Source organism: Panthera uncia, chromosome A2 (assembly GCF_023721935.1).
Source record: "Panthera uncia isolate 11264 chromosome A2, Puncia_PCG_1.0, whole genome shotgun sequence".
Taxonomy (NCBI): Eukaryota; Metazoa; Chordata; class Mammalia; order Carnivora; family Felidae; genus Panthera; species Panthera uncia.
The window spans coordinates 135840641-135852234 of record NC_064816.1 but is presented as its reverse complement, the minus strand read 5'-3'; positions in this window follow the sequence as shown (position 1 = coordinate 135852234).

Genomic DNA, 11594 nt, shown 5'->3' with positions numbered 1-11594 from the left:
ATATGCAATAGCTACAACTTTAAAAATCCAAGATACAAGTAGTATTTATTGGGTGCCTAAACTGCTTTAAACAAATGTGCAGTATTTGTTATATCTTAAATGGTAACCTAAGTAGAGCAAGCCTCTAATTAAAATGTCATGAAGAGACTGTTTACAGGAAAGCAGTTTCAACCAAGTCCCTAAAATCAGATAATCAATAATGAATTATGAAGTCATTTAAGGATTTTTACTAAACAATTAATTATGGCATTCAAATGTCTCCATAACACTCTGGGGTAAGAATTATCATCCTCATTTTCTAAGTGAGGAAGTAAGCATTAGCAAAAATTAAATAACTTGCCCACCAACCCAGTTCTAGCTAATTCTGAAGCTCTTGCTTTTTGCTGGACAAGTCACTATTATTACGGAGATGAATATATGAAAGAGGATATTTTCTGAGGGAAACTGAATATTTTAATTGTCTAGTACAGTACGTAGATATGGATATAGTTCCACTGGCATAATTAATCATTATACTTTGCTATTAGAATCAACCTCACTTGAGAAGAAGGAATTCAAGTCCAATCTAAGTATCCTTAAAGGTACGCAGTTAGTTAGACCTCGTTGCAGTCAGACCTCTGACTTCTAAACCACCAGCTTGCTTTGGTTTAGGGAAGTTTAACAGAATGGGTACTCTTTGATTAATATTTTTGCACAGCTATTGTTTTTTGTTCACTTACTCCAGATGATTAGATAAATGTGGCAATTAGGTTCTATATTTTTACTTCATTTGCTCAGTTTTGAACAGGAAAATGGAAATGCTGTGTTCATAGTTACGAACTTTCCATATCGCAGGACCTAAGAAGTTAGAAGTCCTTTAGACTAAAAGACTGACACTTTCCCTAAATTAGAGGTAAATTTGAACTATTTATGGTGGTCTTTTACTTCCTGGTTAATGTATGTTACCTTCTAATTTTGCCAACAGTGATAAATTTAAGTATATCTTTGTCATGTAACTTTCTCGGGAACAGAGAGTGGAATGGGCGAATTATGGGCTCATCAGTACCAAGCCTACGCATTTTTGTCATTTAAAGTATGTTGAGGAAACAGAGGACAAAGGGCCAGTGGCTTGAGTCTAGCCTCAGTCTCAAATCTGAGAAGACAGTTAAATAAACACTACATTTTCATTTTCATCCTTTCCTTCCCACCCTCTCCCTTCTTCCCTTCTCTCTCTCAGACACGCTATACTTATTAACACATCTCTTCCTAATAATAACCCTAAGAGGTAGTAGGCACAAGTGTTGTCCCTGTTTTATAGATACTACTCACTTCCCCCTCCTCAGGCAAGCAAGTCTCAGTTGAATCCCTTAGGTTCTGATTTCAGAGCCATATCTACTCTGTTGCCAAAGTCTTGGAGGGCCTTAGCTCAGCAGTTCAAAGGAGGAAGGTAAACCAGTTGCTGTGAGGCCAGGTGGGTTCTTCAGTTCAAGAGATTTGTTTCATCAAAAAGCTACCTGGGGTGATGTGTGAGATGTTTCTGGCTATCTTCAAAGATTTAGAATCAAATTTTAACATCTGAAGGAGAGAACTCTAGAAAGAGCCCAAAGAGGTGTGGCTTGAACCAAGGTCCCAAACCAGAGGTTTGACTAAAACTAGACTGTGTCCAGAAACCCTCAGTCTCTAGTTGCATTGCTGTCTGTAGTCAATATAGGGTACCAGCAGAAGGAATAGAATTGTTGCATACCTCAACCCTGGCCCCTTCTATATTCTTACTGGTGACAAAACTAGGGAGTCTCCAATATTTTTGTCATAATTTGCCTAAATTGGCTGGCACTTCCAATGCCTCCCCTTCTTCACCCAGAAATAATGTCGTGGGTTCCCCATAACTCCTCTGGACCTGCACTCACGGGCTGCCTGGTCTCTCTAAGCTTGGACTATAACCCACTGCTTCTCACTGCTTGATGTGTTCTGATGACTAAAGGATATTCCCCTATGCCCTGGTTTTCACTGTTTTTCACTTCTCTGCTTAGAACATTCTGGTGAACACTGTAATACTCTCTCTGCTTTGGTTTCAATTCTGGTTTCTCCTCTGTACTTTATCTTAAATCTTCTCTTGGTTATCATCTCTACAACCTAAGTAAGTCTTTCCACACTGCTGCCAAAGTCTGCCATCCACTTGCTTGCAATTAATTAAGATCTACTTCATGATTCTGATCTTACCTGGCCCACAACCTCAGTCTCTTGCTCCAACTCCTTAGCTAATTTACTTCTTCTTAGATTTTCATGATATAATAGTTTAATAGGCTCCCTTAGTGTCTTCATTATTTGCCCAAGTGAGAATTTCAGACATCGCAGAAGAATATTGAGATGTCCTAGAGTCACTGGGGCATCTCAAGCTATACCATAGGTGCTGATTACTTAATTTATTGCTTAAACTATTTTATTTTATTTTATTTTATTTTATTTTATTTTATTTTGTATTTTAGAGATCTTATTTTTAAGTAATCTCCACACCCAACATGAGGCTCGAACTTAGAACACTGAGATCAAGAGTCACATGCTCTGCAGACTGAGCATTCAAAAGCCCCAATTCAACTCTTTTAAATGGAGCATTTATTATATGTGAAGCACGGGCATGGAGGACACCATGTAGGACTTAGGGAGGACAAGGGACAAGCTCTTTGGAGTTTGCATTTAGTGCGAGGAGACAATAAGCAAGTAAATAAAGAGACAATTTTAGAGCGATAAATACTGTTTTAATCCATTTGGGTTGCTCTAACAAAATACCACACAGTACCTTATGTACAACAACAATTTATTTCTTACGGTTCTCAAGGCAGGAAGTCTAAGATCTAGATGCCAGCATAGTTGGGTGTGGGCTGTCTTCCAGATTGCAGACTTCTCTTTGTATCCTTACATGGTGGAAGAAGGTGAGCAGGCTCTGTGGGGTCTTTTCCCATTAAGGCATTAATAAGGGCATTAATCCCATTCATGAGAACTCATGACCTCATACATGTACCTCCTAATACAAGACCCACCTCCTAATACAATCACACTGGCTATTAGTATTTCAACATATGAATTTTTAAGGGACACAAATATTGAGACTAAAGCAAATGTTATTACAGAATTCAAAAAGAAGAATGAGAAAAATAATCAGGGTTGAAAAGGCAAGGTTTGTCCATTTTCAAGTTAGTATATAATGTGGACTCTTAAAGATATTGTATCAGTTAACAGTTAACACTCCCTCCAAAAATTAAGAAGGCTGATTTCTCCACATCCAAGCTAACACTATGTTATTACGCTTTGCAAAGGCTTTGCCAATCTAAGTAATGCAAAAGTGGTATCTCATTGTCACTTGAATCGCTATTTCTTTTATTCTGAAAAACTGAGCCATTTCATAGTTTCTTTGCTGTGATTTTCTATGTCCTTTTCCCATGTTAGGTTTGGGTTGTTTTGAATTCATTTGCTTAAGTGTCCTTTAAAGAGAGCACTTTTTTTAGGAAAGTTCAATTTTATTTATTTTATTTATTTTTTATTATTTCAAATATTTACTTATTTTGAGAGAGAGAGAGAGAGTGCACATGCATGCACAAGCACATGTGTGTGTGTGAGAGGGGAGGGGCAGAGAGCAGAAGGGAAAGAGAATCTCAAGCAGGCTCCATGCTGTCAGTGCAGAGCTCAGCACAGGGTTCCATTCCAGAAACTATGAGATCATGATCCCAGCCAAAATCAAGAGTCAGACACATAACAAACTGAGCCACTCCAGGAGTCCCGCATGTTCTAAGTGTGTTCTCCAATTTGTATTTTAAACTTGTCTGTGATATTGCTTCCATGTAAAAGGCAAACTTCCTTTTTTTTATGCTTGACTCTAAATATTTGGAGAGCAAAAAGATTTCAGGTCAGGTTCCCTAGAAGCTAACCCAAGATAAGGTTTCTTGTGCAGTGATTTATTAAGGAAGTTTTCACAGGAAAAGGCACTCAAGAGAATGAAAGAAACAGAAGAAAGGAGATGTAGACAAAAATGGTGTAATTTCAATAAGCTCCTGAGGAGGGCAGTATAAGCCTGCTCACACAGAGGATCCAATGAAGGGCTGTGGGAAGCAAAACCACACTGAACGGGAAGGAGTGAGGATGGAAAGCACACTGAATATGGAAGGGGGGATGCACAACAAATTATGTAAGGGACCTTGGGGGATCTGTGTGGCATTGCCAGTGTCTATTAATAATATGTGGGTCAAGGGTCAACGAAAGGAAAGAATAGAGAAGTTTAAACCCAACATTTCAATGTGGAAATCTCTTATTATTTACTTGTGATTAATTATAAAACTAAGCAACACAAGAAATCCACCTAATCAGGACAATTTAGTCCAACGTGACCTAGTCACTAATGATTATTCACGGATAATTTTTTTTCTCCTTTCCCTCACCTCTTCCTGGATTTTCACAATCAAACCTGATGGTGCCAAAGTTATGGGAAAAGTCAGTTTTCAATAAGTTGAAGGCCAAATAAGTAACTATAGGTTAGATCTTGGGAGTCTATGAAAAGAGGCAATGGATTGAAAAGAGGATGCTTAATCTTGGTTAAGGAACACAGAATTTAGCCTTGCTAAATTTAGCCTTGCTTTATTAGCATTGCTAATAAAGAACGTCTTTGCTATATTTCTGGGGAGCAACTGGAAAATAGCCCCTGATATTGACTCTCATTAGCATCTCACACTATTTCTTCTTGGAAGATATAGGCTCCACTAAGGAAAGGTCTTGCTTTTACCTCTTGTGAAGTAAAATTTTATCTTGTAAGTATCAAGCTGAGAACATTTGAAAGACTCATGACTCTTTTAGTGACAAACACTTCTCTAGGACAGAGCATTACCCAATTTAGGGCTGCTTTCTTCCACCTGCCACTCTCAGGCATGTGCATGTTCCCTGGGGTTGGAGGGGAGGGATTGGGGAAAAATGAATACTGACTGCTAATGGGCTTGGGGGTTTTGTGGGGTGATAAAAATGCTCTAAAATTTAATGGGGTGATTAATGCACAACTCTGTGACTATAGTAAAGACCATTGACATGGATGCTTTAAATTGATGATAACAAATAACAAATAACAAATTAAATTGATGCATTGTAGGGGCGCCTGGGTGGCTCAGTCGGTTGAGTGTCCGACTTCAGCTCAGGTCACGATCTCGCAGTCCGTGAGTTTGAGCCCCGCGTGGGGCTCTGGGCTGATGGCTCGGAGCCTGGAGCCTGCTTCCGGTTCTGTGTCTCCCTCTCTCTCTGCCCCTCCCCCGTTCATGCTCTGTCTCAAAAAAAAAAAAAAAATTGATGAATTGTATAAGATGTGAATTATATCTCAAGTTGTATAATTTAAAAAAATCTTCTCAGGGCGCCTGGGTGGCTCAGTCGGTTGGGCGTCCAACTTTGGCTCAGGTCATGATCTCACGGTCCGTGAGTTCGAGCCCCGCATCAGGCTCTGTGCTGACAGCTTGGAGCCTGGAGCCTGCTTCAGATTCTGTGTCTCCCTCTCTCTCTGCCCCTCCCCTGCTCATGCTCTGTCTCTCTCTGTCTCAAAAATAAAAAAAAAATTTTTAAATTTAAAAAAAAATCTTCTCTTCTCTAGAGGAAAGCAACCCAAATTTTGACACTTAAAATTCTCGCAGACTAAAATCAACAAAATATGGATTCATTCTCAAAACTTACCAAACACACAAATAACAAGCTAATATTACTGAGGTTAGCAAGAATTAAAAAAAAAAAAACAGATATAGAATCTCTTAATGTTCAAGGAATTATAACTATCAAATATTAAGTACTAAATAAAGTAAAAATTAAATACTAAAAAGTAAAAATATGGAATCATAAAAATGATTAAGCAAAAGACTATCAAATGATAAACAGGATAAGCAGGAAAAAAAAAACACTAAACAAAACTATAGAACTCCAAAACGAGACATAACATTGTAAAATGGGCCAGATTACTTACAAAGGAAGGCAATTGGATAGAAAGAAGTTTTTTATCCCCCAAAACAATAGAAAACTATGATAAAGATCTACAAAAATCTTAAGGGAAAATAACTATCCATTTATACTTTTATACCCACCAAGACTATCTTTCTACATTAAGGGTAAAATTAAGAAATTAACAAATTAAAAACCCAGAGAGTTCTCCACCAGTCGACTTTCACTAATGGAACTATAAAAAATGATCCTCGGTAATAAGGAAAGTAATCCTAGACAGAAGTTTGATATATAAAATAGTAAAATGAGGGAATAAAAGGTCAATATGTAAGTAAATCTAATCAAACTATGTCCATATTTAATAAAAATAATAATGATGTTTAATTAGGGAAATTAAAGTGAAAAGAACTAAAATACTGGACAGAAATGCCAATTTAACTAGAAGAAGAGAAGGTAAAAAGAAAGGAAAGGAGAAAAGAAAGAAGAAAGAGGGAGAAAGAAGAAGGAAGGAGGGACAGACAAGCATCTCAGCATCACGGCTCTCACAATCCCTAAGAACAATCTATTTTCTGTCTCTACCACTTAGGATGTGAAGCAGAATACCAATTAATGTTTTTGTTTCTTTTTTAAAGATTACATTACTTTTTCTTCTCTTATTATATATTTTAATGTTTTTCTCACTAGGAATACACATTATAGCTGATTGGGAAGCTTTTTCAGAATATGATGTCAGCTCAAGACTTCTGACTCCACAGGAGGTGGTAACTTGTTTTGGGATGGCTCCTCAAGTGATTTTAACATGCATCTCTGGCTAGGAAAAACTGAATTATTATTCTCTGTTTTAACAAACATTTTTCAAGTACCTCCTATGTGCCTGGTCTGAGTTTGGCCTAGAGATACAATGGTGAACAAGATAGTCCCCACTGTTCAGGAAGATTTGGTGAACAGGGGGAAAAGAAAGTGGAATGAAAAAAGTGTCCATTGTACAGGATATAGGAGTGGCATAGACTGTCCGTTATTCTCCAATCTCCTGTTCTCTTTTTTAATAGTAATAGATTTTAAACTAGCCAAATGGCTGTCAGAAATAAGACCACATTTCTGTCTTCCTTGCAGTTGGACGGGGTCAACTGAACAAATTCTGCCAAAGGATATAAACAGGTATTCCCCAGTTTCTGGGAAATATTCTAAAGGAGATTTATTGTGTTTGCTTTATTTCTTCTTTGGATTTTCTTCCGTTGGGCTGCCTGGAATTCAGATGTGATAGCTAGAATATCACCTACCGTCTTAAGATGATCAAGTAGTGAGTCTTACAATTCTTAGCCCCTGTGCACTTTGTAGAGCAGTCTTGCACTATCTGCCTCCAAAGGGCAAAATAAATTAATATTTTTAAAAAGGGGGAAGGGCAGATTTCATATATCCCGGGGGAAATATAGATTATAAGAATACACACAAATTAAAATGAGTAAATGTTCCTAAGTGAGAGTATAGCATGCTCTTATACTTAGGAGTGCAAACACATTCCAACATGTAGTACATTTATTATCTATTTTTCCTTGACAAAGGAATTATAAGTTATTTGGGGGTATCAATAAATTTGAATGCATAAAATTACTTCTCTTAGTATCTTAGTAGAACAAAATGGAGTAAGTGGTCTCAATGAAGACCTAAGACTTTTACTTTCCAGACACAAAGAACAGAGTTCTAAGTTTGCATAATAAAAGGGATATTTGAAGTGAAAAATTGATGGTTCCTGGCTCTGCAGAGAAGAACAAAGTATCAAGTTCGTAAACGAATGTTCAGCAACGTTAAAAATTTTCCAAGTTCTTAAAATTAACATTAAAGACAAAGGAAGCAGCAAGTGTTTACATTTAGTTCTCTAGTAGAAACAAAAAGCGCAATATTAACATTCACTTTGACACAGTATTTATTTTTCCTGTTATTAAATTTTATTCTATCATTTTAAAATGTAACATAATAGAGCTGCCACTCCAAATTTAGAATAAGCAAATTTCTAAAAAATATTGATAGATATATATATTACTTTTATTTGAGGTACATGGCTTAATAATGGTTTATTCTGTTTCCCTTTTCTTGATGATATTATCATTTCCTTGAGTTTAGATGGTCAATCACTTATGGCCCTTGTGTTTGTATACCTCAGAGTACAATACCTACTAGACCATAAGAAACTTTAGATTAGTTTAGCTGTCTCCAGGAAGTCTTTCTAAAATGTGGTTGGAAATACATTTCTAATGTATAAGATCATGAGTTTCCTCCAATGTGATTAGACAGAAGTCAAAAAGAAGCCTAAACAAGACAACTGTATTTTAAACGTCTTTTGACATCAGCCTACAGAGAACTTCCTCATTCCCTTTTAAAGCTGAACGTTATCCCATTGTATAAATCTACTATAATTCATTTAACAAGCCCATGTTGATATACATATTGGCTCTTTCTCCTTTTTTTTTTCCTTCACAATGTATTTGTTGATAAAACCGGATTATTTGTCCTACAAAGCTCCCTAGGATATGAATTTTGATCTTTATATCCCTGTCATGTTGTTCTGCATTTTCCTTTGTTCCTTATGCTTCCTGTGAATTGGTAGAAGGCTGATCAGATTTCTGTTTGATTTCTGGAAGGATTTGTTCTTAGCTAGTGTTATATACTTCAGTTAGGTGGTAGGTAATGTCTGGCTTTATCTCTTTTCATGATATTAGCAGCCATTGATGATCTGTGCCTGAGCCAGTAATTCATTAGGAATCGCAAAATGGTTATATTCTAATTTTATCATGCCTTCTTCATTCGTTGGCTTGAAAAAGAAAATTTCCCTCTTCCATTATTTGGTTACCCTGAGGTATATAGAGTTCATATAGGAAATAGCTCAATAAATGGTTGATTCTTTCCTGTTATTTACCAGTTTTCAGAATAATAGGTTGGTTCCTTAACATTCTTCAAAGCAGTCAATGAAGGTTTTTCTTTAATATCTCTTTGACCTCATGGATTTAAATACATTTCATGCATTTCAATCCATTGCAGTTATTTCTTTAGTGATTCTTGAATTTTCCCACCTTTGGCAGCGGAAGACTCTTTATGTTGGCTAGTGAGTATTTATGATACAAGTCTAGTGATCCTTGATAGCATCCTTACTTAATGGTATAACAAGATGTTTCAGATTTTGTACATTTCCTGTCTTAGACCTAGAATCAGACATTCTCCTAAGAGACGCTGGTTTCTTTTATAGGTAAATGGCATTTAGATATTTAGACTATGCAAGCTAAGGGTACATTGCTAGTAGATTGGTTAATTTAACAGTTTTCCTACATGGGGTCAAAAAAAGCATGGATTATCTGAAAACAGAATCAGTATGCTTGTAATTTATGTATCCCCGTAAATTAGTAAAAATAAACTTGGTACAAATAAGTCTTCTGTATTCTGCTGAGATCTGATGAAAAGATAACTACTTTAAATTTCCTTAAAAAGGGTTCAGGCTTCGATACTTCTTTGTGATATTAAGTTAGTCATTTCAATACTCTAAATCATACATAACTCTACTTCAAAATAGAGATAATATTGCCTATCACAGCTTTTATGGGAAGCAATATTGAAAGTACTTGATAATAATAGCTAACATTTGCTAGGGATTTTTTATGTGCCACGTTTTATGCTAAGTATTTTACGTACTTGATTTCATTACATCTGTATAAAAAGACAAAAGATACCATTATTATCTTCCTTTTATAAAAGAGAATATGGCAGATTAGAGAGGCTAAGTACTTTGTTGTTTCCGTAAAGGGAAGTTAGGACAATCTAAAGAAGCTGTGGTCATTAAAGCAGCTCAGGATGTATATTTCCTTTCCAGAAGTGAGTCAAATTAAACAGAGGATCTAAAACTGGAATATCTGGAGTTTGATTGAACATAATTAGCAATAGTAGCCCAAATTAATTTTTTGAAAAGCATTGAATTCATAATCAAAGCTGAATGAATATATTTGGATTCCATTACAGCCAGTTATGATGAAAGAAAATTAGGCAACTCGGATTCTGGATTGGGCATTTTTTTTGTTTGTTATTGTTTTTTGCTGGGGGTGTGGGAAGTATTCTTTCTTTTTTTTTTTAAGTTTTTAATTTTAATTCCAGTAGAGTTAAAATACGGTGTTATATTAGTTTCAGGTATACAATATAGTGATCCAACAATTTTATACATTATTCAGTGCCCATCGTAATAAGTGTACTCTTTGATGCTTATCACCTATTTCACTCATCCCGTAACCCCCAGATTGGGTTCTTTTACAAACTGACTCTTTGACTTTGCCAAGCGATTTTTTCTCTTCAGGTCTGAGATCTTCACAGTGGAGTTAAACTACAGATTTCAGAGGCTAATGTGCTAGGATTAGAATAGAACACTAATGCTTAAGTATGGCTTTGCAATAACTTACTATTAATGTGCAGACTTAAAAAAAAAAACTTATGACAAATATATTGCTTCCACTGATTCAGATTTCTGAATCATTGATTGATTCATTAATTCTGGGGGGCACCTGGCTGGCTCACTTGGAAGAGCATGTGACTCAGACTCAGGGTCATGAGTTCGAGCCCCACATGAGGCGTAGGGAGTACCTCAATAAATTTAAGAAAAAAACTCAGAATACTTATTGGACACATACTATGTGGTAGGCACTGTAGCAAGTAGTGTTCTAGCAAATACTGAACACAATGAAGTTGTCATTTTTCTAGTTTACATTCTAGTAAGGGAAGAAAGAAAGAGACAAATATGTCATATACACTATGTCAGATGGTGATAAATGCTACCAACCAAAAAATAAAAGGAAGTTAATGGTGAAGAGAAGATCCAGCCCTAGTGCCTTCTTTGCTCTTCCTTGAATACACCACACCTGCTATCAAATGTGTACCAGCTGATTCATTTGCCTGAAATACTGTTCCCCCAAACATTCTCATAGCTAACTCTCTCTCATTCACACAGGATCTTCTCAGTGAGGCTCAATACATGAAAAATCCCATCCTTCCCCACTCTGCTCTCTCTTTTATTCCCCATAGATTTCATATCTAATATAAATTTCCTAACGGGGCACACCTGCGTGGCTGAGTCAGCAAGGATCCAACTCTTGATTTCAGCTCAAGTCATGATCTCACAGTTCATGAGTTCGAGCCCCACAATGGGCTCTGTGCTGACAGCATGGAGCCTGCTTGGGATTCTCTCTCCCCCTCCCCCCACTTTCTCTCTCTCAAAAAAAATTTTTTTTTAAACTTAAAAAATATTTTAAATTGCTAATTGGTATGTTTAATGTCCATCTAGATGTAAGTTCTAAGAAGACAAAGTTCTTTGTTTTGTTCAAGGATATGTTTCAATAGTACCTGATAAGTAATGCTTAATAAATTGATTAATGTAAAAACTGAATATTAGGTGAATGAATGAATTAGGAGGGTAATCTGGGAAATATTCTCTGATTAGGTGGCTAAGTAGTAAAAGCTTGACATTTAAACCTTAAAACTTGGGGCACCTGGGTGGCTCAGTCGTTTGAGCGTCTGACTTCAGCTCAGGTCATGATCTCGCGGTCCATGAGTTCAAGCCCCGCGTCCAGCTCTGGGCTGATGACTCAGAGCCTGGAGCCTGCTTCCAATTCTGTGTCTCCCTCTCTCTC